Below are 27,085 nucleotides of genomic sequence, written 5' to 3'. Positions count from 1 at the left end.
TGGGACCACACCCCAAATAGCACCTGAGGGGCATGAGCAGAGAAAGATGGGAATGGCTCACTGGTCACACCCACAACTCTCACACTATCACCTGTCACACACATTCCTCACTCACACCCGCCATTCTCAGAAGCTCACACCATTAATCTCTCACACATATTCATGTCTCACACCTTCACCTCCCACACCCTAACCTCCCAAAAACATTCACATCTCACACCCTCCTCTCTCACTCCCTCCCCTCTCACTCCCTCCCCTCTCACACCCTCCCCTCTCACTCACTCCCCTCTCACACCCTCCCCTCTCACTCCCTCCCCTCTCACTCCCTCCCCTCTCACTCCCTCCCCTCTCACACCCTCCCCTCTCACTCCCTCCCCTCTCACTCCCCCTCTCACTCCCTCCCCTCTCACTCCCTCCCCTCTCACTCCCTCCCCTCTCACACCCTCCCCTCTCACTCCCTCCCCTCTCACACCCTCCCCTCTCACTCCCTCCCCTCTCACTCCCTCCCCTCTCACTCCCTCCCCTCTCACACCCTCCCCTCTCACTCCCCCTCTCACTCCCTCCCCTCTCACTCCCTCCCCTCTCACTCCCTCCCCTCTCACTCCCTCCCCTCTCACACCCTCCCCTCTCACTCTCTCCCCTCTCACTCCCTCCCCTCTCACTCCCTCCCCTCTCACACCCTCCCCTCTCACACCCTCCCCTCTCACTCTCTCCCCTCTCACTCCCTCCCCTCTCACACCCTCCCCTCTCACACCCTCCCCTCTCACTCTCTCCTCTCTCACTCCCTCCCCTCTCACTCCCCCTCTCACTCCCCCTCTCACTCCCCCTCTCACTCCCTCCCCTCTCACTCCCTCCCCTCTCACTCCCTCCCCTCTCACTCCCCCTCTCACTCCCCCTCTCACTCCCCCTCTCACTCCCTCCCCTCTCACTCCCTCCCCTCTCACTCCCTCCCGTCTCACTCCCTCCCCTCTCAGACCCTCCCCTCTCACTCCCTCCCCTCTCACTCCCTCCCGTCTCACTCCCTCCCCTCTCACTCCCTCCTGTCTCACTCCCTCCCCTCTCACTTCCTCCCCTCTCACTCCCTCCCCTCTCACTCCCCCCTCACACCCTCCCCTCTCACTCCCTCCCCTCTCACTCCCCCCTCACACCCTCCCCTCTCACTCCCTCCCCTCTCACTCCCCTCTCACACCCTCCCCTCTCACTCCCTCCCCTCTCACTCCCTCCCCTCTCACTCCCTCCCCTCACTCCCTCCCCTCTCACTCCCCTCTCACACCCTCCCCTCACACTCCCTCCCCTCTCACTCCCTCCCCTCTCACTCCCTCCCCTCTCACTCCCCCTCTCACACCCTCCTCTCTCACTCCCTCACAAAGGTAACTAAGGCATTACTGCCTCCCATCTAGAGAGCTCCAACCCCGGCCCAGGTCTGCCACTGTCATGTCCTGATTGATATGGTTTGGCTGTGTCCCCACCCACATCTCATCTTGAATCGTAGTTCCATAATTCCCATGTGTTGTGGGAGGGGCCTGGTGGGAGATAACTGAATCATGGGAGCAGTTTTCCCCGTCCTGTTCTCGTGGAAGTGGGTAAGTCTCACGGGGTCTGATGGTTTTCTGAGGGCTTTCTCCTCTCACTTGGCTCTCCTTCCCTCATCTGTCACCAAGTAAGACGTGGCTTTAACTTATGCCATGATGGTGAGGCCTCCCCAGCCATGTGGAACTTTGAGTCTATTAAACCTCTTTTTTCTTTATAAGTTACCCGGCCTCAGGTAGGTCTTTATCAACAGCATGAAAACGGACCAATATGCTGAGCTTGAGCGAGACACGGCACCGATGAGCTCTCCGCTTGTGAGAATCAGGGATCGGACTCTGTAAAGGTGACCACGCTCTGTAGATAGTCGGGTTTCCCGGAGCTGCCTCAGGGCCTTGAGAGGTTGGGATTAGACCAGAGGGCAGGGCTCTTTTTTGTAAGTGGCCCAATCTTCTCAGTTTTTTATATTGGGCTTCATGGTTTATAATTCATGTTTGAGCACCATGGGACCAGACTTTTCTGAGGTCCCTCCATGGGTAGCCCTCCAGGACGGCTCCGAGTCAACACGTGGGTTCCTTCTCCTCCTGCAGATCATTCCAGGACACAGATACCTCCCTGTTCCCTGTGGCCAAGTCTGACTCATTCTTCCCAACTCAGCTCAGGTGTGGACTTCTCCATGCAGCCACCTGACAGCTGCACACTCTTATCCTGGAACCCTCCCACCCTGTGTCCATGCCCGGGATCCTCCTGCAGAGATGTGTCTGTCACAGAGTGGGCACTCGGCAAACGTTTGTACATGAATTGCCATGACAGCAGCCCAGGATGCTGCTCTCGGAGATCTTTGAGTTCTTTTCAGTCTCTGACCCAGGAGTATGAAGGCATTACAGCAGTTGCCAAGGGACCCACTTCATACACGTCTGTAAAAGACCTTTTCTGTTATAGGTCTCAGCAAATATCTGCCAGACTGAATGGGGAATGGTCCTGTGTTTCACTGGCTCCGACCCCAGCTCCTTTGTTTGCTGGACACAGATCTGTGGTGCAGAACCCTCAGTGAGCCTCTGGATGAGCCACCCACCGTCTGTCTTTCTGGCTCTGGAGCACCTGCTACCTCATCTCAAAAATACCACTGGATGGATTAACTGGATTCTGCAGCCCTTCTGATATCTTGTTAGAGAAAACAAGTGAACTAGAAATCCACTGGCTTTAACTTTCCTTCCCAAACACAGGCCTGTCCACTGGGGAAATCTCTCAGCTGCTGGGTTGGTATTTCTTTTCTAACAAACCAAAACAGTTACCTTCCTCTTCCAGGCACGGTGAAGAGAAAGGTGACAACTTGGAGTGACTGGCTTATATCTCTCTGATTGTACTCCTTGGACCAGGGCTGCTGAGGGAGATAGACCAACACATTCCCAATCTAGCCGGATGCACCAGAAAGGCCGTGTGTTCAGACTCAATTCTGCACGCCTCCCCCAGGCGGCTGCTCTGCACAGCCACAGCCTCTCTGGAGACCCCCACCTGCCAGGTCCGCTGTGCTCAACTCTTCCTTCAACCCGGCTCCTCATCTCCAGAGCAGGACCTCGTCACTGCTTCCCACACTTCCTCCCCAGAAGGAGAGAATACACAATAGAAAACAAAGGAGACATAGAGAGAAAAGCGGAACTCAGCAAAGAGCAGAAAACGTAAGCGAGGGATCCCAGGAAATTGCATCTGAAGCCTGAATCGGCGTCTCCCTCGTGGACTGTTCGCCATTCCCCATCGCTGTCTGGGAAGGTTGTCTCCATGGCAATGGGGACCACCTAGTTAGTTCCCAACTCGGTCTATCCTGGGAGACCCCGAGCAACAGTCTCTCTTCACCGTGGCTCCTGCCGGCTCCCTGACTAGCAACAGTCTCTCTTCACCGTGGCTCCTGCTGGCCCCCTGACTAGCAACAGTCTCTCTTCACCGTGGCTCCTGCTGGCCCCCTGACTACTGGTCCTCATAGGCACTTTCCAGACACCCACACCTTCTCGACAAGCCAGTGCAATCAGCTGCCCGAAGGAAGACACAGAGCTTCTATTTCCAAGTTGCTCCTGCCTGTACCCCACCACCTTATGCCATTAATAATGGCGGTGCCCCACCCCAGCACACACATCTGACAAGCACAGTTGGCCCGGGGCAAACTCGGCTTCACTGAGCAAAATGGAAACACAAGGCAATTGCAACAGGGTCTTCCACTCGCCTCCCTTGCAAAACGCAAAGTTTCTCTCGTCTACTTTGGGAAGTCTGAGTGTTTTCTCTTACTCCAGGTTTACTTTCCCACCATTGTCCTGCCTAGCACACCAGGAAAATTTAGCAACAGCAGAAATCCACCTTGGACAAATTTTGTGAAACCTTCCTGCAAAATCATCATCCCCCTCAAAACCAACCATCCTCCAGACAGTCTTCACCATCAGGCTAGACACATTTCCTGTCTGGAATATCCACTTTTAGGCAGACTGAGGCTGGAACGAGGCAAGCGAACCGTCCAGCTCACAAAGCACAGGCCGGCAGTGGCTGCAATGAGTGGCCGCCTTCTGGGGCTGCTGCCTTGTCACACTGATTTTATTTTTCTGATGCTCTATAATGAAGTGTACCAATTAAAATACGCTGGTGTCATCATGTATTGCCTCAAAAATAAGTCTCTTTTATCATACAAAAGAAAAATAGCATTTATAAAATAAGAGCAACCCTCCCGCTTACTTGCCGCTAAAAAAAGTCAGTGCACTTTTCCGGTGGACAGTTTAACGCGACTCGCCGTGTGAAACACGCGTGGCTTTTGACCCAGCAATTCTTCTTCCGGAAAGGTGTCATTAAGCAGATAACAGGGACTTCCGGTTAAACATGGTGGACCTCACACCGTGTTCATTCCTTCTCTCTCCTAATTCTCTCTAAAATGAAAACTAAAGGAATAAAATGTTGTAAATACACAAAACCAAAAATAATAGGCAAAATGAGAAAATACAGTATCAGGTAAAGTTGCCAACGTAGCGTGTGTGGCAAACATGGTGTGTGGAGCTGAGAAGGCTGAAGCCCAGGCACCTGGGAAAACGGGGGCTGTTAGGAATTAAGCCCTGCTCTCTGAAGAACCCGGAGAGGCTCCCGAACTGGAGCACCAGTAGCCGTGGGAGATGGGGAGCCTGCGGGCTGAAAAGGAAGAGTGTGGACAAGGTCTGCATGAGAGGTATAGATGCCTGTCCCACACCCCTCTCCTCCCCACATGGCTCCTTGCCCTGGCTACTGCTGAGGACATAAGGCATCCAGAATGACATGGAAGCTGTTAACAAAAGACCGGTGATATCTGTGGAGGCAACGGGAGAACCTTATTTTCTAAAAGCAAATAGATTTTGCTTTTAGAAAAATCTGTGACTGTGGACACGCAGCCTTTGGTGTAAGACACAGGTGGAGGGATCGGGGATTGGGAGATGATGAAGGCAAATCCTTCAGAATAGGAGTTTAGGGGGAGTTCATTGCAGGATCTAGACGGGAAGGCCTTTAAGCGAGACCTTGCCGGTCTCTCTGCATCAGCCTCAGGTGGCCTGCGGGTGGTCAGTGGGGAATTTTAAGCCAAGGTTTGGCTCAGCACCAACGACAGGAACTGGTCTGGCCTGATTGTAGAAAGGGAGGTCCTATGACACTTTCACAACATCTTCCCGAAGACAGAGAGTGGGTGGCCGCTTCCTTATCCTGCCATGGCCGCCTGCTTCTGTTTTAACTCTGAGTGCATCAGGTGGCCACAGGGAGCCCCTTTTGTCTGTCGGCTGGGAGCACACTTAACAAAGCTTACATTCAGGGACACATGCCCAGTAGAGGTCAGAGGGGTGCAATGTTGGAAATGAGATTAAATAAATGCCTACGTAAAACTCACAGAGACCCCAGCTCTCTCCTGAAGCTCAGCTCCAAGAACGGTGGTGGTCAGGGCATGGCCGCACAGCCTTACCTTGACCACTCAGGAAAAGGCCTGGCTGTTCCCAAACAGAAGATTTATAGATAACCACAACAAAGCCGCCAGCTTCCAGCCCCATCATGCTGCAGAGACCTCACCACGGGCGGGCCCCCTGCACAGGTGTGGAAGCTTCCCATCAGGGTCAGTGTCTCTCTCAATGCAGGCAGAAAGGCGTCTGGAGAGGGGAGACCATGGCCAGCAATAGACACTGCAGATTTAGTGGCAAAGACGGGGGCAGAGCTGGAAAACTGAAAGAAAGAATAAAAAGAGAACAAGAACCAGGGTATGAGCTGTCAGGAAGACGCTAAGGAAAAAAGCCTACCACAATCTTCTCATCCATTCTTCTGCTTTATTCAAACCTTCGGGTCCTTGTCTGGCCTCAAGAAGGAATAAGAGGCAGGGTATCTCAAAATTCTGCTAGGTTTAACATAGCTCCTTCTTGGTCTTGTCGCTTTCTGCATTTTTATGACTTCCCAGTAAAACTCAGCATTCAGGGAGGGAAGGCAGAGAGAGTGCAAAGTGGGAGAACCTGGGACTGGCATTGGTGAGGGGGCTGTGCTGAGGTCAGAGGTGATCCTCTCTGGCCCAGCAGAGACCTAGAGCCTCTTGACAGTCGGGTCCAGGTGAGTGAAATGAGAGTCAAAGCCAGGGTGGAGGGGTGTTGCAGCCTCCAGGGAGCTGGAGACTGGTACCGGTGAGAGGGAGGACTAGGAAGGGCACAGGGAGAAAGGAAAAGAACTGCAATTTGAAGGTCCTGATGTTGAAAACTCTGATGAGCTCCCAGTAAAGTAAGTAGAGCTAAGACGATTGTCCTCAAGGCTAAGATGGATAAAAAGGTGGCCATGGAGGTGACCACAGCTTCCTCTCATCGCAACAGACAGGGAAGAGCAACACGGTGAGCCACAGGCGGGTCTGCCTCCCACTGCCTTTGGACTCAATATCGACCTTACCTGAATTTCCAGCCTGCTGGTCTGCAGACTTCAGATTTCCCAGCCCCACAAAGGAGTGAAACAATTCTCTGAAATCAATCTCTGTCTCTCTCTCTCTCTCGGTCTATTTCTCTGGAGAACTTGGACTCATGTAGATTTTGGTCTGAGGAAGGTGAGAGCTAGCTGTGTTTTCATTCAGCAGAGGTGACTGGAGCCCAGACTTCCCTGAGCCTGCACACACAAGGATCCACAGTGGAGGGCTCCTCCATCTAGAGGGGTCACCATGGAAGCAGAGAGTAAACATACAGCTGAGAGGGGTGGCCGTGGAAATGTGTGTGACTCACTCAGGAGCACCAGGATGCACACAGGAGAAGCACCAAGGATGAGCACGGGAGCACCAAGAATGCACACAGCAGCACTGGGGATGCACACAGGAGTATTGGGGATGCACATAGGAGCACCAGGGATGCACACAGGAGCACTGGGGATGCACATAGGAGTACTGGGGACGCACACAGCAGCACCAGGGATGCACACAGGAGCACCGAGGATATGCACAGGAGCACCAGGGATGTGAACAGGAGCACTAGAGATGCATGCAGGAGCACCGGGGATGCACACAGGAGCACCAGGGATGTGAACAGGAGCACCGGGGATGCCCACAGGAGCACTGAAGATGTGTGCACAGGAGCACTGAGGATGCGCACAGGAGCACCAGGGATGTACGCCCCACCCAGAGCCAGGAGGAGTCTGGATGGCTTCCTGAAAGTCATGATGCTTGGGTGAGTGGGTGAAACGGAGGGAACATTGGCACCCGAGCCCAGATGGCCATACCCACCGATTCCAGAGGCAGGGCACTGCACAGCGGGAGTGTGCGTCTGATGGTGGCTGGGTGCAGGGACAGAGGCTTAGTAGACACAGGCAGCAAATGTGCTCAGACACCTGGTATCAAGGGCTCATGCATCAAGTTAGAGTTTGGGTCTTACCCTGTGGGCTGCGGAGTGCCTCTGAATATTCTAAATGGGGAAGTGACTTGGTCAAGATTTTCACTAGGAATATATGTTGTTATTTATTATAGTTGCCGTGTTATGCAATAGGTCACCAGAGCTGATTCCTGCTACCCATCTGAAACTTTGTTCCCTTTGGCCAGCATACCCTAAGAGAGGATTATAAATATGTTCTTCCATAAAGAAATGGCAAACATTTAAGGTGACAGGTACTCTAATCAGCTTGATTTGTTCATCCCACAATGTGTATATATACATATACTGAAACACATTGTACCCCATAGATATATGTAGCTATCATTTATTAATAAAAATATAACAAATTTGAAAACAAAAAAATTAAAACATCTCCCCCAGGAAGATCTCTCTGTGATGGATTAGAGGGAGTGAAACCAGAATAGTCCTCCTAGGAGGCTGTAGTGGTGCTCCAGGCCAGAGAGAAGGGTGTCCTAAGCAGCTGAGGCTGCAGGAGGGTATGTGAAGGAGACAGAGTAACAGGACTTGCTGCTAAATAGCCCACGATGCCCAGGAAAGGAACCCAGGATGTGTGGACGTTCTGGTTTGAGAATTGCACAGAGTCTTTGACGATGCACGAGGAGGAGTGGGTTTGGGTAGAGAAAAGACATCGGTCCAGCGAGGGCGGTGATGGGTTTTGGAAGAGACCTGGGAGAGCGAGGTGCCTGGACGGCCACACCACTGCGACCGATTTGCTTATGCAGGTCACACCCAACAGTGACAGAATCACAGGCTGAACTCTCCACCAGAGCCTAGATGTGGCAAAGACGAGCCCACGAAATCATCCACACTGTGCTCTGGAGGAAGATGACAGGGGATGAGGCATCCTCTGTAAAAAGCAGGAAGGGGGAGGATGTCCCCAATAGCATCCTACAGTCACAGAACTCCTTCATTTTCAAGGTAAGAATGAAGGCTTTAAGGGGCATTATTCCCATTTTACAAAGAGGGAAACTGTTACAGAGGGACAGCTTCCACCCTAGTTCCAGTTTTGTGGATATGATACTGGCTCTCGGAAGCGAGGTCCTGAACCTGACGTGACGAACCTGAGGGCATACCCTGTAATACCCAGGACCTTGACATGATCAAGGACAGTTTCAGAGGGCAGCCCGGACCAGGAACCCTGAGCTCCGGCCTGGGCTCCTCTCCCGCAGCCCCCCTGAGCCGGCACTGCCAGGCGTGCACCTAATGGCTGCTCGCGTTCTCTGTGACTTCCAAGGTGGGTGACAGGAAAAGGGAGCTACATTCCCCGGGCTGGTGGCTCAAGCCCCGTGGCAGCATCTGTTTTTAAGTGATATGCACATGACAGTTTTTATGGCGTCCTTTCTGATATCAAATCCTGTCTCTTCACTTCCAACCCAGAATTAATTGAGAATGTTTCTTCCTTAGGTTTGATGATTCTTATGGTTATTGAGGCCCATGTGCACAGGTAAGAAGCTTTATATAAGTAACCATAATACCTTGCATTTTTCCAGTGTGTATTTTTTTCTTGAGAGATCAAAAGACTATGGTATCGCCCTCCTGTGGCTGAAAGGAAATGTTCGCTCATGTGCTGTGGATGCACTGTCACGTCCATGGGTGAGGTCACGTTGCCTGCGTGTGGAAGCTGTCACCTGACACACGCTTACTTACCTTGCAGGGAGCCAGCAGGGCAAACACCTCTTCATCCTGAAGCTGAGTGGCTTGGACAGGCACAACGTGGCACCAGGAGCCCGAGGGGAGCCGTCAGGGCTGCAAGAACCAGCATGACCACAGCCTTCCAGTCCAGAGGCCTGGGGTGGAAGGAGGGATTTGACCAAGCCGTAGGAGTCAGGAAATGGTTGTGTTGCCAGTGATAGATTCACTGGAGATGTCCCAGCTTTGACTGTGTGGAGGGACGCAGGCTTCAGGACAGGAGCACGGAAGGAGGTGGGCGCTGCACCACCTGCAGGGGCCAGTGGTGAGGAATGAGGATGGGCAGAAGATTCAGGGACTTGACCTTGGGTTCAAGGACATCTGGGCTGTGAGGAAGGACAGATGCTCTGGCTGGAGGCCTCGTCACCTGGGACACCAGGCCTGGAATGCAGGTCTCCATCCAGCCCCCGCTCGCTGCTGAGGCCTCCTGCTGGGAACAAATAACTCCCAGGGGAGGAAATAAAGAGGGCACACAGAGCTGTGAGTGCTGTCCCGGTGCACCACGGATCCAAGTGATGAGGGTGAAAGGAGAGGCTTCGTTTTCCTTTGGCAATCAAATTTTAAAAGATTAATAATCCAGGTTGTTACTAGTGAGTGGGAGAGCAGCGACACACACATTGCCTTACGCTGATGGTAAAAGTAAACGTGGAATAAAATGATACTTACAGGAAGCAATAGCTGTCAAGGAACTTTGGGGAACTTTTCCTAATTAAATAATCTAAAACAAGAAGAAAACTGTATTCACCAGGATGTTCGCAACACTGCTGTTTATGGTATTAAAAATAAAAACAGTACCGTGTCCACAGTTAGTGAAATGGTTCATGATAACACTACTCTGCAATGTAAAGGGGAGTTCACACACTGAGAACGAGGAAATGGCAATGAATTGACATGAGAATGACTGAACCTGCAGTGACCTGCGCAGTGTGGCTCCTGGGAGAGGCCTGGGCCGGTGTGTAATCTCACAGCCAGAGTCCAAGCCACAGGGGAGACTCCCAGAGCCTCCCTAAGCTCTACCTTCCCGCTCTGTAAAGCAAACATAGAAATGCGGGTCTCAGGCCAGGCGCAGTGGCTCACACCTGTAATCCCAGCACTTTGGGAGGCCGAGGAGGCCGGATCACTTGAGGTCAGGAGTTCATGACCAGCCTGGCCAACATGGTGAGACTTTGTCTCTACTAAAAATGCAAAAATTATCTGGGCGTGGTGGCGTGTGCCTGTAATCCCAGCTACTCAGGAAGCTGAGGCAGGAGAATTGTTTGAACCCAGGAGGCAGAGGTTGCAGTGAGCTGAGATCACGCCACTGCACTCCAGTCTGGGTGACAGAGTGAGACTACATCTCAAAAAAAGAAAAAAGCAAAAAGAAAAGGAAAAGAAATGCTCATCTCATGCGGCTGGAGTGGGGATGAAAATCAGATAATGAATCAGACGCACCGTGATCACATAATCACCGTTAAGCACTTTAGATGGAAACCCAGATTTCCTACCTGGTGTTCTGCATAGATAACACCAACCAGGTGTAGACGCGGCAAAGACACCTGGAGTCCTCTCAAAGCCAGCTGGGGTTCTGTACATAGGTCTGTGACAGAGGCAGTGGTGTGAGACCTCAATGCTGAACGAAACAGGGGCTGGGTCAGAGAGGGCCTCTGCAGACCTGAGCCCCTCCTGGCTGGGCCCCCAGCACCTGGGGAGCACAGGATGATAAAACACCAGCGAAGGCTCTTTAATTGGTTATCTGCATGCATGCCTTTAAGCCTACGGTTTTGTGAATAATAAATAATCCACTTCAGAGTTTAGGGTCCATTCTCTTGGCTGATTTTGTTGCAGCCTTTATAAAAATCCTGCCCTGTTATTAACAGGCTTTGAGATTGGGAGCAAGACACTTTCCTTTTTGGACTCAGTTTTACTATCTGGCAAAATATGTGGGAAGACTCTGAGACGTACGGTCCTTGCCAGGCAACTTTTTTTCCTCCTTCAGGCCTAGACTTGTGGGCTGGTCCTTGTCTTCACAGCCAGGCTGTGCCAAGGTCACAGTCAGGAGAACGCTCCAGCCCTGGCTGGCTCCTCTCCATCCTCCCCTTCCCCTCTAGAGCAGACTCTAATAATGATGATGATCATGGTGAACCCTCCTCTGCATCTTGGAAGGAGACAATTTAAACAAAGTCCAACTAAGGCAAAACATTTCTCTTTTCTTTTTCCCCTTCTTATTTTTTAATTCTACCTCTCCAGAATAAGGAACACATTAGGAAGATAATAGGGGAATATGTGTGGGAAGCAAAGGATTCTGGTTCTCTCAGAGAAGGGTGACCCCCACCAGCCTTCACTGTCCTCGGAGGGCCCGCATGTCCCACAGTGCTTCCAGGGCCCTCGTTGGGTGTGGGCATTGGGGGCTTGGAATCGCTGGCTGGCAGGAGAAAGGGCCGCTGAGAAAGAGCAGCTGACATGGGCAAAATCCCCAGAACATGTGCAGGGAGCAGGGAGAGTGACTTTCCCACCCCACAGCTGACAGGGACGTCGCCTGCAGGTCCCACACGGGGCTGGCTCTTTACCTTCTCCAGAGTTCACAGCACAGGTGGCTCGGGCAAGGCTGGGCTCAGAGACAAAGAAGGCTCTTTCCAGAGCCAGCCTCCTGCTTTTTCCCAATAGGGACAGCCCCTCCCACCATGCACTTGGAAATTTTGCCTCCCACACCCGTACGCGCAAACCCACATGCAAGGTGGAGAGACTCCGTCGCATGTCCCGAGTCTGAGGACATGACCGGAGCGGAGTCCGGGAAGTCCCTCAGGGGCAAGCACAGGGGCAGCTCTGTCTGCTGATCCTTTCCAGTCTCCCTTTCTTCCGCCTTAGAGCTCAGCTCTTTGCTGTCCTAAGAAATGCAAAAAGTACAATTAATAATTAATGGAGCGAGAGCCTCTTGTCTGTGTTATTCAATGCCCAAATGCTAGGACAGACCAGCCCCAGGAGCAGCTTGAACCGCACAGATCCTGAGCTGCACTTAGAGGCGTGTTGATTTCCTCCCATCTCCCTTCCGTGGAAACCAGGGCAGGCCCAGATGCAGCGCACAGGGCCAGGCCAGATGAGAGCCAGTGCTTGCCACACGAAGGTGCACCTCAAAGGACCATCCTGATTCCAAGGGCCTGTCCATCTGCTGGATGGTGGCAGGAGGGCCGAAGTGGCACATTTGCAGTGTTCACAAACCAAAGTCATCATCACTAGACACCATGTCTCTCAACTTGTAGGGCGACACTGTCTTTCCCATGTCACAGATGACTAAATTAAGGCACAGCAGAGTTTGCTTGAAAAGCACACTGCCAATAAGCTGTTCCATCAATTCTAAGGTACACACTGAAAAATATATTTTAATATCAATGGCGTGTCAAATGCAGTTGGTGCCATCTTTTTAGAGTTACATAAATATCTTATAGTGATGGGATTTACTAAAGCAAATCTAGGATTAGAACACTCCCCTTCCATTCAGTTACTACTCTGGTGCTCCGTTTATTGGGAACATAAGGAAACAAGATGTGCACGTGGCAGGCAGTCCCCGCCCATCCCTGTGTGCACCATCCCTTCTCCTGCCTGGAGGAAGCACCCTCCTTAAATGAAGAGGAAAGGTCCAGGGTGGTGGGCGGTGGGGGAAGACAGGATGCAAATCCTGCAGCCTGCTGAATCCGGCCGCACTCAGCCTCTGCTGCTCGCTCTGTGACTGTGGGCAGTTTTCTGGGCAGTGGGATTAGTGACAGTGCTCCCAGGCGTGCACGCAGGTGGCCATCCCATTTCTCCATGCAGTCATCTGGCTGCCCCTGGGAGTGGCGTGGCCTGTCCTTCTCCCTCTCTGCTCTCTGAGCCGTGTCCTGTGCACTAGCAGCAGAGTCAGGGGCTCTGGGTGGGCTTCCCCGCTGTGAGCGCCTTGAAGGCAGGGGCTTTGTCGTACTCATCCTTCACCAAACCTGCAAGATGCTAACAGCACATCTGTCCTTGCAATTTGGAAAACGGAGGCGGCATACCTTCTTCATTTCCTTGCCAATTTCTCATGATTAACTGGGCTGATACGAGTATTGTGTTTCTCTATGAAGGAAGAGGACCCGTATTATAGTTTGGCTATTTCAGAGTACACCAGGCACATTCAGCAAGGCTTCTACTGAAAAGCCTGGTCAGCCACTCTGTAGGAGCTGATGCCTGCTCATGCAGCCAAGGTTGGTTCCCTGCAGCCTCCCAAGCACAGTCTGGCCAGGTTGGTTATGGCTGTTCCTCAGGCTGCTGTGGAAGGCTCTTGTTGGCTCAGGCCCCAATCCCTCTTTCAAGTCACAGTGGTCAGGGTCACAAAACTGGTTTTGGAGAAAATGATATCAAACTGACTGACATAACCTCCACCCCTTTTGCCCCAAAAGGAGCAGAGTAACCAGCAGGCACTAGGGGGCTGCAGCCTCAACCCACAAGGGTGAGATCTTGTCATTTAGTGAACACAGCATTCAGTGTACCTTGTCTTTGGAAGGGTAGCAGGTGTGATGTTAGACTTCACAAGCCACAAACAGCGCTCAGCACGTGGGAGCCCAGGGCCCCTATGGCCTTCCCCTGTGGATGCCTGCGGGCAGAGCTCCCACCTCTCCCACTGCAGTCGGGAGATGGCAAACCCCAGGTCTGTCCTCAGGACAGCGCCTCACCCATGCTCTTCACAAGGAGGAGGATAAAATCCACCCTTCAGGGTTGTTGAGAAACTAAATGAGACACCGACTAGGGCACGGGAGGGTCCACAGAGGCCCTGTAAGAGCTGCTGGTTCATTCCTTTGTGTTTTCAAGGTCCGGGCAAGCACGGGATGGGATGGGATGGGAGCAGCCGTGGGGTGCGGCAGGCTGCCCACTTCCCCAGCCTGGGTCTCTGCCCAATACCTCAGACTCCATCCTGCCTGGCAGCTGAAGTGGCTCTGCCGGCTCCTTCCAAGAGCTCTCAGCCTGAGCCGCTATCGATTGTAGACACTTTGCACGAGGCCGTTAAGATAGGAGGGGAGAAAATGCAGCAGCCATCCAGAAATAATTAGAAGAGAAAAGGACTCCCCAGATCCACCTCCTCTCTGAAAAGCCGGAGACCAACGCCCCCTCGTCCTCCACCCTGTCTCCATCTCATACACATACATACCGATTGCCAAAAAATGTGCTCTGAAAAATCGTGTTGGCAGTTGTGTTTGATACCGGCTTCTATGCCTTTCGGAAGGGCCTGCGCTCAAGGACATTTCTGAGCGATGTCTTGGCCACACAGCTTGCCGTTCACTCCTCCCCTCATTCCTCCTTCCCTCCCTGGGATCCCACTTCTTCTTTGTGGATAACTCTGTCCTAGGAACAAGACGGAAGCAAGACACTAGTGAAAATAAAGCAAACCACATTGTTGAGTAAGGGCTACATGCCGGGCACTGTCCTGAGCATCCTTCCTAAGAAAACCTTGCGAGTTGGGTATTAATAACCATGTTACAGATTAGGGAACTGGAGGACAGAGAAGGCAAGTGAGCTGCTGGGGTGATTGTTCATCCACGACCAGCAGATTCCAGCAAGGCTGGGCTCTTCCCCTGACCCTGCCAGACCCCTCTTGAGCCTAGTGGAAACGGGGCTCTCAGACATGCTGGGGTCTTTGCATCCTTGTGAGAAGCGGTGGGGTGGGAGGGATCTGGACTGTCGGAACCCACACTATGCACTCCGTCCTCACGTTCCACCTGAGCCCACTGAGGCCTGGAGGGAGGGAGGCGGATGCAGGGCATTCTGACTGTGGAGTCAGACAGAGCCTGAGGGTGGGGACTGGCCTGTCACTTCCACATTTTATTTGCTTTGGGCCTGAAATTCCTCCATTTACAGTCTAGGTCTTTATGATGAAAATTTCCCTCTTTCTTTTTTTTTCTTTTCTAGTACAAAGCTTGTCCTTACTAGCTGTAAGCTGCTGGTTTCTTAGCTGGGTGCCCTATTTCTCTGTAATCAGAGGGCGGCAGCAGCAGAACAGGCAGGCCCTGAGGGCAGAGGAGGAAGGAAGAGGCCCATGAGGGTAAACGCCCTGGAGGAAGGGTGCTTTCCCAACATGGCAGTGGGGGGGGTGGGGGTCAACACAGCCACCTTTGTGCCGTCCCCCGGTCTCCTCGGCAGCCACTGGGGCACCTCCCAGGCCTGCTGCACACGGCTCCTGCTCTAAGGAGAGAGAACTTGGTACACAGATACCATAGAAGAAAATGCAGCAATGGCTAAATAAATAATTTCATCAAAATGCAATGAGAGCCACAAAAAAGGAGGCTCAGGGAAGGCCTGGTGTGAGCCTCACCAGTAGGCGTCGACCTCAGCACCGGCTCAGTGCAGGGCACAGGGGATACAAGGTGGGCCAGCTGGGGGCCTGCTGTCCACAGTCTCCGGAGCTGCTGAAGGAAACTGTCCTGAGTGGGTGACGGTTTGCAGCACAGAGAGCACGTGTGCAGGTCAGAGTTGCACGGCCTGAGGGCCTCAGAGAGCCAAGGGGACATTCTCCTTCCCTGCCGGGTCCATCCTCCAGCAGGGATCTCCCTACCACCCTCCCACTCTTCAACAGCAGCCTTGTTGGATGGGAAAAAGGAGAAGGGGTGCAGGCAGCTCAGGGCTGTCGACCTGAGCTCAGAGGAGAGGCCAGTGTGGGGAGCCCAGATGGGTCGTGCAGAGGAGGCAGCAGAAACACATCGCTGGAGATGCCTTTAAAGATGGGCATCTCTCTGTCTCTCTGAAGGCTCAGCAGAGAGCAGGAAGCCACAGGGCAGTGAGGCACCCACCAGTGGCAGCCCTGGAGGGAGGGAGCCTGGGCAGACAGAACCATGGACGCCAGTGGTGCCCGTGCCCTGCCCAGGGACTTGTCATACATCACCTCACTGGCAAAGAAACTCGCAGACGACGCCAGTGGTGCCCTGCGCAGGGACCTGTCATACATCACCTCACTGGCAAAGAGACTCGCAGATGCGATTAAATTAAGAATTTGGGGATTGAGGAGATTATTCTGGATTATCCAGGGGGTCCAAGGCAATCACTCTGGTCCCTGCAGGAGTCAGAGAAGGAGTGAGAGGGCAAAGGCCGAGGCCAGACAGAGGCTGAAGGTGCTCCTGGCGAGCCGTCAAGGGGGAGGAAGGGGCCTGGGCCGAGGACTCTGGCTGGTGCCTCAGATCAGAAAAAGGTAAAGAATCCCCCGTGGGCTCCAAAGGAGCACGGCCCTGCTGCCACGGACACCTGGCTGCCAGGACCTTCCATCCCTGCAGTGACTTGCGCCATAGGTGGCTCTGCGCCCACTTAGATTGTGGGAATCTGTTACAGCAGCTGTGGCAAACCGACAAGGAACTTTATCAGGAACTTGGCTGAGGGGCTGGGGCCACAGGTAAAGGACCCCATCAGCTTGTGGAAAACCTGCACAGGGGCAGGAGGCACAAACTCCACCCACACAGCCGCTGAGCTTTGATCTCATAGTGCCGCCCACTGGTTCAACTGGGTCAGAAACCAGAAGACAAGGAGTTCGTGGTCACTGAGGAGGGTGGAGAGGGAGAGCTGATCTGGGTGCAGGCATGTGAGGGCACCAGGGAGCCACCCAGCCGTGCAGAGAAGAGAACGCGTGTGCAGAGAAGAGAGCAGATTCCCACACAAATCCCAGTTCAGGAGATGGTGCTTGATTGGGGCGCTCATGGTGTGGGGGCAGCGTGGGTTTGGAGACTGTGCCTGAGTGTCAGGGTGAAGCGCTCAGCCTCTCCTCCCTCCCAGTGCGGGCAGTGCTGTCCTCGCCCCCAGTGACCAGGCCTCCTGGGAGCCCCTGCTCCACGTCGAGGGACCACACACAGACACCGAGAACTCAGAGAAGCCCATGACTGTGCTGCCCCTGCCTGTGGCTCCTGCTTCCAGAATAATAGGAAGCAGACTCTTCCTGTGTCTCCCACCACTGCTGAGATGGCTCAGGCAGTCCAGGGATCAATACATGCTTCCTGTGAAACCATTAGCGACTAGATTTGAGAGCTCAGGGTGGACGAGAAAAGACTGCAGACGGGCAAGGTGTCCATCGTACCCCACACCGGCGGCCCTGGGATGGGATCTCGGTCAGCCCTAGAAAAAGCAGCTCCCAGGGACTTCACCCAACCACAGTCCCTGTGAGATCAGAAGACCTGGATTCCAAGCTCATCTCTGCCTCGAGGGGACCCTGGCCCTTCTCGAGTCTTGAATCTCTGGTCACCTCTTGTAGACCCCATGCTTGGGCCACATTCTTCAGGAGAGAACAAATGGGTAGACCTTCAGTGAAGACAAGAGGCTCTTCCAGGCTGCAGTGCCAGAAAGAAAGGCATTAGGTGGAAATCGCACAGCACACACGTGCCCACAGCCCAGGGTGGTGGGCTTCCTCCACTGTGTCATCCGCCCACCCTCGCTGCTGCCAGCATCCCCCTCAATTACTTATGTTCACAGACATGAGCTCAGTAAACTCACCCTTTATTTGTCCTGTGGAGAGAAGGGCTAAGGGAGCCCAGGCGGCTCAGCAGGACACAGGGACGCTTTTAGAACAGCTCATTTGCATGAGGCAGAGCATGTCCCTGTGTCTTTGTGGAAGATGAAAGTCTGCCTCTCTCTTCTTATGCTTCCCCTGTTCAGGCATCAGACCAGGCACTCACTCTTATCAAAAAGGAAAAAGACTACATCAGCAAACTCTCTCTCTCTCCCCCTCTCTCTTTCTCTTGCCCAAAGATTCTTTGCATAATTGAAACCAAGGGAACAAAAATGCACAAAAGCAAGTGGCACAGATGTTTTCATCACAGGTACCTCAAATAACTCCAAAGGGCCCTCACCAAGCAGCGCCTGTGAATATATTTCATGCCCTGCTCGCTGAGAATTAGCATTGGAAGTCATCGCTGTGAACACAGGGAGCTGGATGAATTTCAATCCAGCACAGAAACCAGCCGCTGCTGTTGCGGGATGTCAGCTGCAGTCACATCACTGCAGAGCTCTTTTGCAAGACCAGCAAAAGCCGGCGTGTCATTTTTGACATAGCAGCTCGTCCCTTTTCACTGCTCAGCTGACAGCACGCTCAGTGCCTGCCTGTTGCTCCGCATTGAACAGGCCCAGGTGCCCAGGCGTGAGTCTCTGGGGTTTGCCCAGTACCTGCCTGTTGCTCCGCGTTGAACAGGCCCAGGTGCCCAGGCGTGAGTCTCTGGGGTTCTCTGGAGGATGTCAGCTCAGCTCTGTGTCTTGGATGGCAGAGCTTTGGGACCAATTGATTTGCTTGCCAGCAGTGCCCACACCCAGGAGAGGAGATTGCTGGAAAACTGAAGCATCCTTTATGGGACTGTTACACCGATTCTGGAAAGAAAGTCATGTAGGAGCCTTGGCCTTGCCAACACTGAGATGGTGCCCTTCTGGGAAGGCCTTCTTTCCACTCGGCCCGGAGTAGCAGGTACACCTGGAAGCCTGGAACACTGTCACTATGGCTGTGACCTCCCGCAGGGCCATTTTCACCCTTGCTACATATTTTCATATGCTAATTTATTTGCCGTTTTTTAATCATGTGGAGGTAGAAAAACCTCAGCATGGAGGGAGAAAAAGTACGCAGATAGGAGCACACTTGTCCCTCCTCTTCCTGTAAAGTTCCCAATAGTCAGAGAGAAGATTTCCTCCTCTTCCTGGAGCAGACTCTGGAGAAAACGCTGCACTGGCCCACACGTGGGCTGAGCCCTGACTGCGTGCTGCTGGAGACAAAGGTGCATCAGGCACAATGCCTGCCCTCGGGGGGGCTGCCGTACCTGTGGGGAGACTGAGCACAGACACATGCACCCAGGCTCTGTGTGTGTAAAGTGCATGCATTAGCATAGGCAGATATGCCTGCTTCAGGCCGCGTACACACACATGTGCACGGCAGATACTCAGAATCTGGAATCAGATCCAGGACTGATGGCTGCACCGCGGGTAACAAGCCATGCGGCCTTGGGCACATCGCCCAGCCTTTGTGAGCCTCGGGAGCTCTCTCCGCACCATTCAGACAACGCACCGTCTCCAGCGGCCTCATGGCATCCATGTGCATTCAGCTGAAAGTGCTCTTGGGACCTCGAAGGGCTGCTTGAATTTAAGGGGTAGGAAATATGCCCTTGTTCCCTCCCATGCCCTTTGTTCACCCTTGTCCCTCACTCCTAGGAAGTTCGCGCTGCCGCTTTACCACCTGGGCCAGTCTCTGGGAAGGTGAGGCCCCAGGTGCTGGGTCTGCAGCCCCGGGGAGGCTGAGAAGCTCACGGTGGCTGAGCCCTTGCTGCGTGTCAGCTGCCGTGCATGTGTTACTTCATTAACCCTCACGGAAGCCCCGTGGAGGAGCTGCAGTTTTATCTCCGCCGTACAGATGCAGCGTTTAAAGCATAGAGAGAAGAAGTGACTTGTTCAGACTCACGAGGTGAGAGCAGGGCCCAGAGTCCCCCCAGAGTGCGCCGGTGCCGGCTGCGTGATCTCAGGGGTGGGCTGAGCAGGGTCGGCTTCTCTCGCAGGCTGGGCCACCCACCGCTCCCCCTGGCCATGCCTGTGAGGTTGTGGCATGGACGCAGACAGTGTCCGTGGCTTCTTGCTCTCCTCCTTCTGGTTGGCTCTGGCCAACAGGGAGCCCTGGAAGGAGAGTGAGGAGAAAGAAGAGTGAGGAGAGGTAGTCGTGCCCCTGGGTCCATCACACCAAGGTCTGTTTCTCACGTCAAGGTCACTGCTCCACTCAAGGCAGCCCCCGCTCACGAAGCTCTGGTCCTGATACCCCGTCCCTCTGGCTGTGCCCCAGGCCAGGCAGCGGCGACCAATGCCTGCCCACTAGCCCTGTGGTTGGTGAACCACCATTGCCATCGCCTGAGGTCCCTCCACCCGCCTCAGTATTGTAGACCCTGGATGAAACGCCCCTTAAGAGTCGTAACCTCTGTGTTGTCTGTGGCCCTTAGGCCCTGATGGACACAAGGAGGTGCTTAGCACAGAGCAGGCAGCTGGATGTGGGAAACACGAGGTGGGCTGTGACTCATGGGCAGGTCCCGTCCCCTTCGAGAGCCTCGGTGTCACCCTCAGGGTGATGAGGGTTGACAAGACACCAGAGCAGGACACCCTGAGTCCCTCGGATGAGCCGACAAGCATCTGGGCTTCCTCTCAGCACAGCAGCATCTTCCTTGTCTCTTCGTTGCCTCCCGAGGTCCCCCCACTCCAGGACGTGCTCAGTCAGGAACAGGCACCCTCAGCACTGGGGCTCCATTTCTCTGTCCGCTTCCTGCAGCATTTGGCCAGAGCAGCCTCGAGCCCACTGTGAAGTGAAGGACCCGGCTCTGCTGCTGGCTCTGGAGGCAAAAGCGTCTCCCCTCCCTGTGGCGGAGCTGATGCACCCAGCCTGCACACCTGCACACCCGCGTGCTTGTCCAGCAATCTGGGCGGCTCCTTTGCCCCCAGAAGCGGGTCAGAGACCTTCTCTTTCCTGCCTGTCTCTCCTGTGTCTCTGGTGGGAGCAGGGAGGGGCTCAGCCACCACCTGTGTCAGGGAGGCCTTGGGTGTTCTCTGCCACCACGGTGGACTTTGCTTGACACGCAGGCATCTCAAATCCAGAGGCCAGTGTAGAATAGGATTTGCTGTGGATTCCCCCTCCTGGCTGGAAGCAACTGTATGTTTCCCCAGAGTCGTGCTTGAGATATTCAAATAGAATTTGGGAACAAGCAGAGGGCTGCTATTGGAAGATGATCCGTTCTGTCTTGTTAGTCAGTGAAGACAGTACTGGCAGGGACCAAAGAGGAGAGGAGTTGGGAAATAGTTTTTTCCTTCTGATGTGAATGCCGCTGTCCTTGAGGCACCCCACCCATTTACCCACATAAGGAAGTTCTATCAGGGTAAAATTCCCCATCAGCAAATGGCCACCACCTCCTTGGGAGAGGGAAAGAGACGACAGTTCTTATCAAATAATTTTTTTTTTTTTGAGACAGAGTCTCTCTCTGTTGGCCAGGCTAGAGTGCAGTTGCACAGTCTCTGCTCACTGCAACCTCTGCCTCCTGGGCTCAAGCAATTCTCCTGCCTCAGCCTCCCAAGTAGCTGGGATTACAGGGGTGTGCCACCACCCCTGGCTAATTTTTGTATTTTTAGTAGAGATGGGGTTTCACCATGTTGGCCAATCTGGTCTTGAACTCCTGACCTCAGGTAATCCACCCTCCTGGGCCTCCCAAAATGCTGGGATTACAGGCGTGAGCCACCGTGCCCGGCCAGATAAGTTTTTAAAAGACCTTCCACGTGGTCTATTGGAATGTTTTGTTGGAACCTGCGTCACGGACATTGAGGAGTGGGCAGCCAACAATGTGTCCCACTCGAATGGAGCAGGGAAGACCCTGTCCTGTGGACGGAGCGTTCTGTACAGCTCAGGGACTTGTGATCTCCCTTGAGACAGAAAACAGAAGATTATGTTTTTAGCAAAAAAGGGGCTTGAATGTGATTGAGATCCCTGTCTCTAAACCGTCCCTCTCTATGAGCTCTGGTCTGCCATCCTAGAATCAGGTATTTGTCTTTCTCATTGTACAAACATACAAACAGAACCACCAACACCCCCTGCAGCTGGAATCCTTTCATTTCTAGCAGCCATTCCATGTCTCTGTTTTCAGTTGGGCTTCTGAGCCCACCCCTAACCATGTCACCCAAACGCCGTGAAAAAGCCACCTCTGATCCCACAAGTGTCAAACCCAGTAGACTCTGGGGACTTCCTGACACTCTGGACATTGTTGAATTCTCCCTCCATCTTTAGGAGTATGTATTTCCTTGTCTCCTATGCATAACAAACCAAATTAACCAAATACTATTCCCTGGACTTTTCAAGAGAATTCTATGATCCTTCATCCAATATCCTTCATCCAATTATCTTCCTCCTACATAAAAAGGAACTTCTGTACTGGTGTGTATGTGTGTGATGGGGGACAGGGTGGCAGGTTCCTCACACTAGAGGGTAACTGAGGAAGGGAAGTGTGGCCCAGGAGATGCAGGAAGGGAATTTTAGGGGTTTGAGGACTGAGATGCCTAAGATGGCCTCTGGAATCAGAAGGAATCGGGAATTTGGGAACGGAAATCCTAGGGAGTGTTTGATGGGTTATAAATGCATCCTGTTGCTCTGGAAGGCTCGGATACGGCCTCTGAGTAGTTTCAAATGACTTTATATGATTAGATAATTCTCTAGAGCTTGTCATCTCTTTGAGACTGGGATTTGTGGGTCTCCCAGCCGGCAGGGGCTGTGCAGGGCATTGCTTTCTCCCGGGCCTCCTGCTCTGCTCCTTCTTCCTCTGTGCACACTCTGGGGGTCTCTGAGTGGCTCCTGCCCACAATGTGCCCCCTCTGCTCACTCTCTCCTCTCCTTGGCTTAGCCCCACCTCCACGCTGGCTGCCCCTGAGTCTCCATCACTCACCCAGACAATGCCTCCGGGCTCCGGCTCTGGAGGCTCCTGGGCTCCACGCTGTCAGCCCCCACAGCAGCTGAGCCTCATGCCCCCTGCTTCAGCCAGGTCGGAAGTTGCGTCCTCCTGTGGTCCCTGCCTCTCACACTGCCCGCACCTGGTCAGTCATCACTGCTAATGACTCCACTCTCCTTCCCCACACGTCCTCCAGCTGCTGTTCTGCCAACATCTCCCGCTACTGCAGCCGCTTGGGTTTCCACACATCTTTGTTTTCCTTTGGTAAAACCCAAGTGTATGACTGTTGTCCTGGCAGAACCATCAGCAGTGCCCTTTCCCAGGAACAAGGGCGTCCTAATTTGGAAGATGAAGTAAACAGAGATCCTAAAAGTAATCTCTGATAAGCCTCTCTTCTTCCAGACCCCTTTCCTTTAAACTACCCTTCCCCATGCCTCTCCTGTGCTCTGTTCCAGCGGCAGTTAAACCCCTGCTGAAATTGTTCTTGGCCTCCCATGATGGAAGATCTTAGCTTCTAACCCCCTTCACCTTCTCTCCTCCTCCAGACCCATCTTCCTTCTTCCCACTTCACGTTTGACCTGGAAATACCAGATCGCTGGTGAAATCCTGTGTATGACACACTTCATCAACATTTCCCCTCTGTCCAGAGCACTGGTTCCTGGCTTCCTCCTGGGCTAAGCCCTGTTCTTTACGGGCTTAGTTCAAGCATCATCCCTTCTAGGAGGCCTTCCTAGAACACCGGACGGGCCCCTCTTCTCTACCTCCAAAGCACCTGTGCCTGGTGCCCAGTCCGTACACAATACCTCCTGGCCATTCCCATGTCCAGCTGTCTCTCGCCACCTCACACACACGCCCGGTGCTCTGAGCTCTATTCCACCACCAAGACCCTTCCTCGCCCCATCTTCCAGGAGGATGCTAGCCTGTACCTCGATTAGTACTTATTTCATTTAAAATAAATATTTTCCCATAATAACATGAGTGTGAACTACATATTTTTTCATTTAAGAAATCACAAAAGTAGAAAGAAGAAAACAAATCACCCATCAACCTACCTTGCAAAAACTGCTATTGGCTTCTCATGAGAGAAGAGTGATAAACCCCATTGAAACTCAGAGATCATAAGACGTCCAGGCCATTTACAGAAGGGAAAATGGCCTAACCCAGTTGCATAGCTATTAAGGGTATCGCTGGTTTATAAGATGGAATGATTGATATTTATGAGATCACCAATGAATGGCTAAGCAACAATTATCAATCTGCTTTTGGGTGGCAGAGCCCGGGCGCTGCCCCTGGATACTTGGTGGATACTTGGAGAACTGAGCTGGGATAGAGGAACAGGGAATGGGAGGGCCCTCGCCCAGAGAACCTTGCAGACACACAGCACAGACTAGTGTGGAGCAGAGACTTGGAGGATGACGAGAAAGGGGGGACCCGCATCTCTCCGTAGGGGAGGTGTCTCTGACACTCACCAACTGGGTGGAGACCAGAGGAAAGCTGGATCTGGAGAGGACCCAGAAGCAAAAAGCAGGGTGACCTCCTGGGTGCTCTTACCCCAGGAACTCACCACCTATGCAGTGGGCTCCACAAACTAGTTATCAAGTCTGATTTCTAAAAGACCCACTCTGCACACGCACGTGCTACACACCCACGGCATCTGTGGCCAAATCAGGATCTAGAGCCAGGGAGACAGAGGCATCATTCAAAACAGATGCATGGTTAACTGGCCACCAGGTCTGTGGAGAATCTGGGAATCCTCAACACTCCGTGCACAAATGGTTTCCAGTTTCCAGAAATAAACACAACTAACCCAGGATGCTCCAAAGGCTTTAATAGCCAGAACATGGCAGAGTCAAGGAAGCCAACGGGAGGTGTTGAAGCACGGAGACTCACAGGAGCAGGGCTCCACTCTTCAGATCCGAAGGCAAAAGCAAGGCCTGTGCAGCTGGAGCCTCGGGGAGGCCCACCTGGTGGGAGCTGGAGTCAGGGGGGCATCCGCCCAACCAGCAGGAGATGATGAAAAAATAACAAGACCCCGCTTCTCCCATCCCCAGTCCTCCTGTGGTGTTGATCGTTGGCTGAACCCAACTGGGTGGCCGTGGAAGCCTGGGGAAGGGGTCTTGGGGAAGGGGTCCTGGGGAAGGTGTTCTGTCGAGTAGAGTAGCCCTTAGGCTGTCAAATCAGGGAAAACATGGGAAACCTGGGGATAGCAGTGTTGCAGCAGAACAGGCATGGCCAGCAGAGAATATGTCTTCAGATGGGATTTGCTGAAATTTCCTCGCACTGCCATCGGCATAAGAAGCTGTCCTGCAGCATTACTCCAAGCCCATTGCCCAACTTTGAAAACCACAGCGACCACAGATTTCCACTCTGGTGTGTTTGTTTATTGCACAATCCATCTGCTCATTGACCAAATATCAATGATGTGCCAGGGACTGTGCTTGGAATTATGCGAGGCATGGAGGTTGAATTCACACGATCCCTGTTCCCAAGGTGTTCATAATCTAATGAGAAAGTAATAGCTCTGATATGGTTTCATGAAATAACCACTACAATCTGAACATTAGCCTGAAGGAACTGAAGGAAACAAGGAATCATTAATTCAGGAGAAAGTATTTTATCTCAGCCTTCGAAGATGAATAGCAGAATCAGATTTTCATTTGTGTTTGGAGTGGGACAGTCTTCCCCGGAAAGTGAGAACTAAATACCATCCTTCCCCCCCTCCACACACACACAGAGAGAGAGAGAGAGAGAGAGTTCGGGTGTTAACCCCAGTCCAGGTAAGAATTTAAGATTTCTGTAAACCTCCGTATTATCATCACCGCCGTCCCCACCCCTCTGTTAAGGCAGCCCCAGCAGTGGGAGCAGCCTCAGGGTGCAGTGGGTCTGGCTGCTGTGTCTGTACCTGTGACCCTCCCTCACCACAGATGCCCACCGAGGAGGGAGGGGTACAGATGTGCTGCGGGGACCTCTGTACGCAGCATGTCCCTGTCAGTCCCCGGCTTGTTGACCCAGAAAGCTGGGGCCTCTGGCAGAGGAACAGCCCCTCTCTCAGGGCATGGTCAGGCATTGGGGCCTAGGGGAGACTTTCCTTGTTGTGGCTGAGCTTTGGGAATCCTCTTTGTTCCACACTTCAGATGTTTCTAATGAAAGCTTTCCACAAGGGACTCCTGACATCCCTCCACGACCATCCTCCTCCTTCAGCATCTGCCCCTCGGGAGTGATGTCCCACAATTGTTCAGGAGATGTGGGGCCTTCTTGGTTCTCACACTCCACGTCACGGTTGGTCAGGAACCCCTGTGGGTCCCCCACGGACTGTGCCAATGTGGGGTCACTTCTTTCCACCTCCACACCACGCCCCTTTCCCAGTCTCCCCGCCTGGAGGACCCAGGAGCTCCTAGCAGGGCATGGACATCAGCTGCCGTCTCCTGCGGCCAGTTCCCCACGTGGGCTGAGGGTGCCACGTCCCAGAATATCACCCTCAATTCCCCAACAGCCCCAGTTCACTGTGGATAAAAGGCTGAGTGTCCATCACACACTGCGGGGTTCTACTTGACCCATCCCTGATGCTGCCCTGACTGCATCCCTACCTCCTCCCTGGCCACCTTCCCCCACTCAGGCCACAGGGGAGTGCCTTCTGCACCTTCTCCCTGCGATGCTCTCTCCATATTCCTAAAAGCACCTTTGCTCAAGTAACTCCTACACCATGGTGCTTACTCCTTCTGGCCTGTGCAATACAGATGACCCCTGTGTACCCCATGGCACTTCCAAACCCTGCACCCGGTTCTACCCTCTATTTTGATTTCCCCCAAACTTAAATTCTAATGCTTTTTAGCTAGCTTAAATATTATCATTTTCTGTCTTTCCTCAATGGATTGTAAACCAGTGTAACTTTGTCTTTTTTTCCCCCAAACTTACGTACCCCAGTCACCAAGATCATTGCCTGACGTGCTCAGCAAATGCTCTTTTGAATGTTAAGTGAACTTGTGGCTCCGTGGCTAGCATCTATTTGGGGAGAGTCCCAGAGCTAGCACAGGCTCATCTGTGGGAGGGGTGCACCGTTATCCTGAAGCCCCACGTGGGAAGACTTTCACGATTCCACTTTCCCCACAGAGAAATATTTTCACCCGATGAATCCCTCCTTATTGCTGCAGTGACGGACCTGAAATTGGGAAAGTTGGAAGGGCACGATGCTGGCACTGGTGGGAATCATTCGTGAACCAGGTGCTTCTCTTGGGTCAGAAGCTGGAAGCAAGAGTAAGAATCCGGGAAGATCTCACTGGAGGGGGAAGAAGAAAAACATGAGTTTGAATTGACAATGAGGCCACCCCAGGAGCAGGGAGGACAAGAGGACAATTTGAGGGAGGACAAGAGGACAATTTGGAAGCCATGGGTGATGCCGCATGTGTGTGAGGGTTCGGTGAGAAGCAGACGCCACACAGAGCTTGGAAGGCTGAGGGGACTCCATGCAGGGTGCTGGTTCCAGGAGGGATGGAGAGGCCGAGAAGCCAGAGCCAAAGGGCGGCCAAGAGGAGCCACTGCCCTGAGGCATGAGCGGCAAGGACCACGTCAAGGCAAGGG

The 27,085-nt window shown here is 53.2% G+C and overlaps 1 long non-coding RNA gene across 2 annotated transcripts in view; it reads right to left on the bottom strand.

Annotated features, from left to right (window-relative positions):
- Positions 1-1,444: 1,444 nt before the first annotated feature.
- LOC104004850 (uncharacterized) overlaps positions 1,445-27,085 on the bottom strand; it is a 257,894-nt gene continuing 232,253 nt past the window's right edge. The window contains exons 4-8 of one of the 2 annotated variants that reach the window (XR_010149231.1): positions 18,231-19,712; positions 17,562-17,744; positions 17,246-17,398; positions 14,245-14,438; positions 1,445-11,973 (exon numbers count right to left, since the gene is read on the bottom strand). This is a non-coding gene — a long non-coding RNA (uncharacterized LOC104004850). Of the gene's footprint in view, positions 11,974-14,244; positions 14,439-17,245; positions 17,399-17,561; positions 19,713-27,085 lie in introns of both variants that reach the window. The other variant, XR_002942478.2, reaches the window with a different exon arrangement.

The sequence above is a fragment of the Pan troglodytes genome, chromosome 12, assembly GCF_028858775.2.
Source record: "Pan troglodytes isolate AG18354 chromosome 12, NHGRI_mPanTro3-v2.0_pri, whole genome shotgun sequence".
In the NCBI taxonomy this organism is placed as follows: domain Eukaryota; kingdom Metazoa; phylum Chordata; class Mammalia; order Primates; family Hominidae; genus Pan; species Pan troglodytes.
This window is presented reverse-complemented; position numbering and strand designations above follow the sequence as displayed.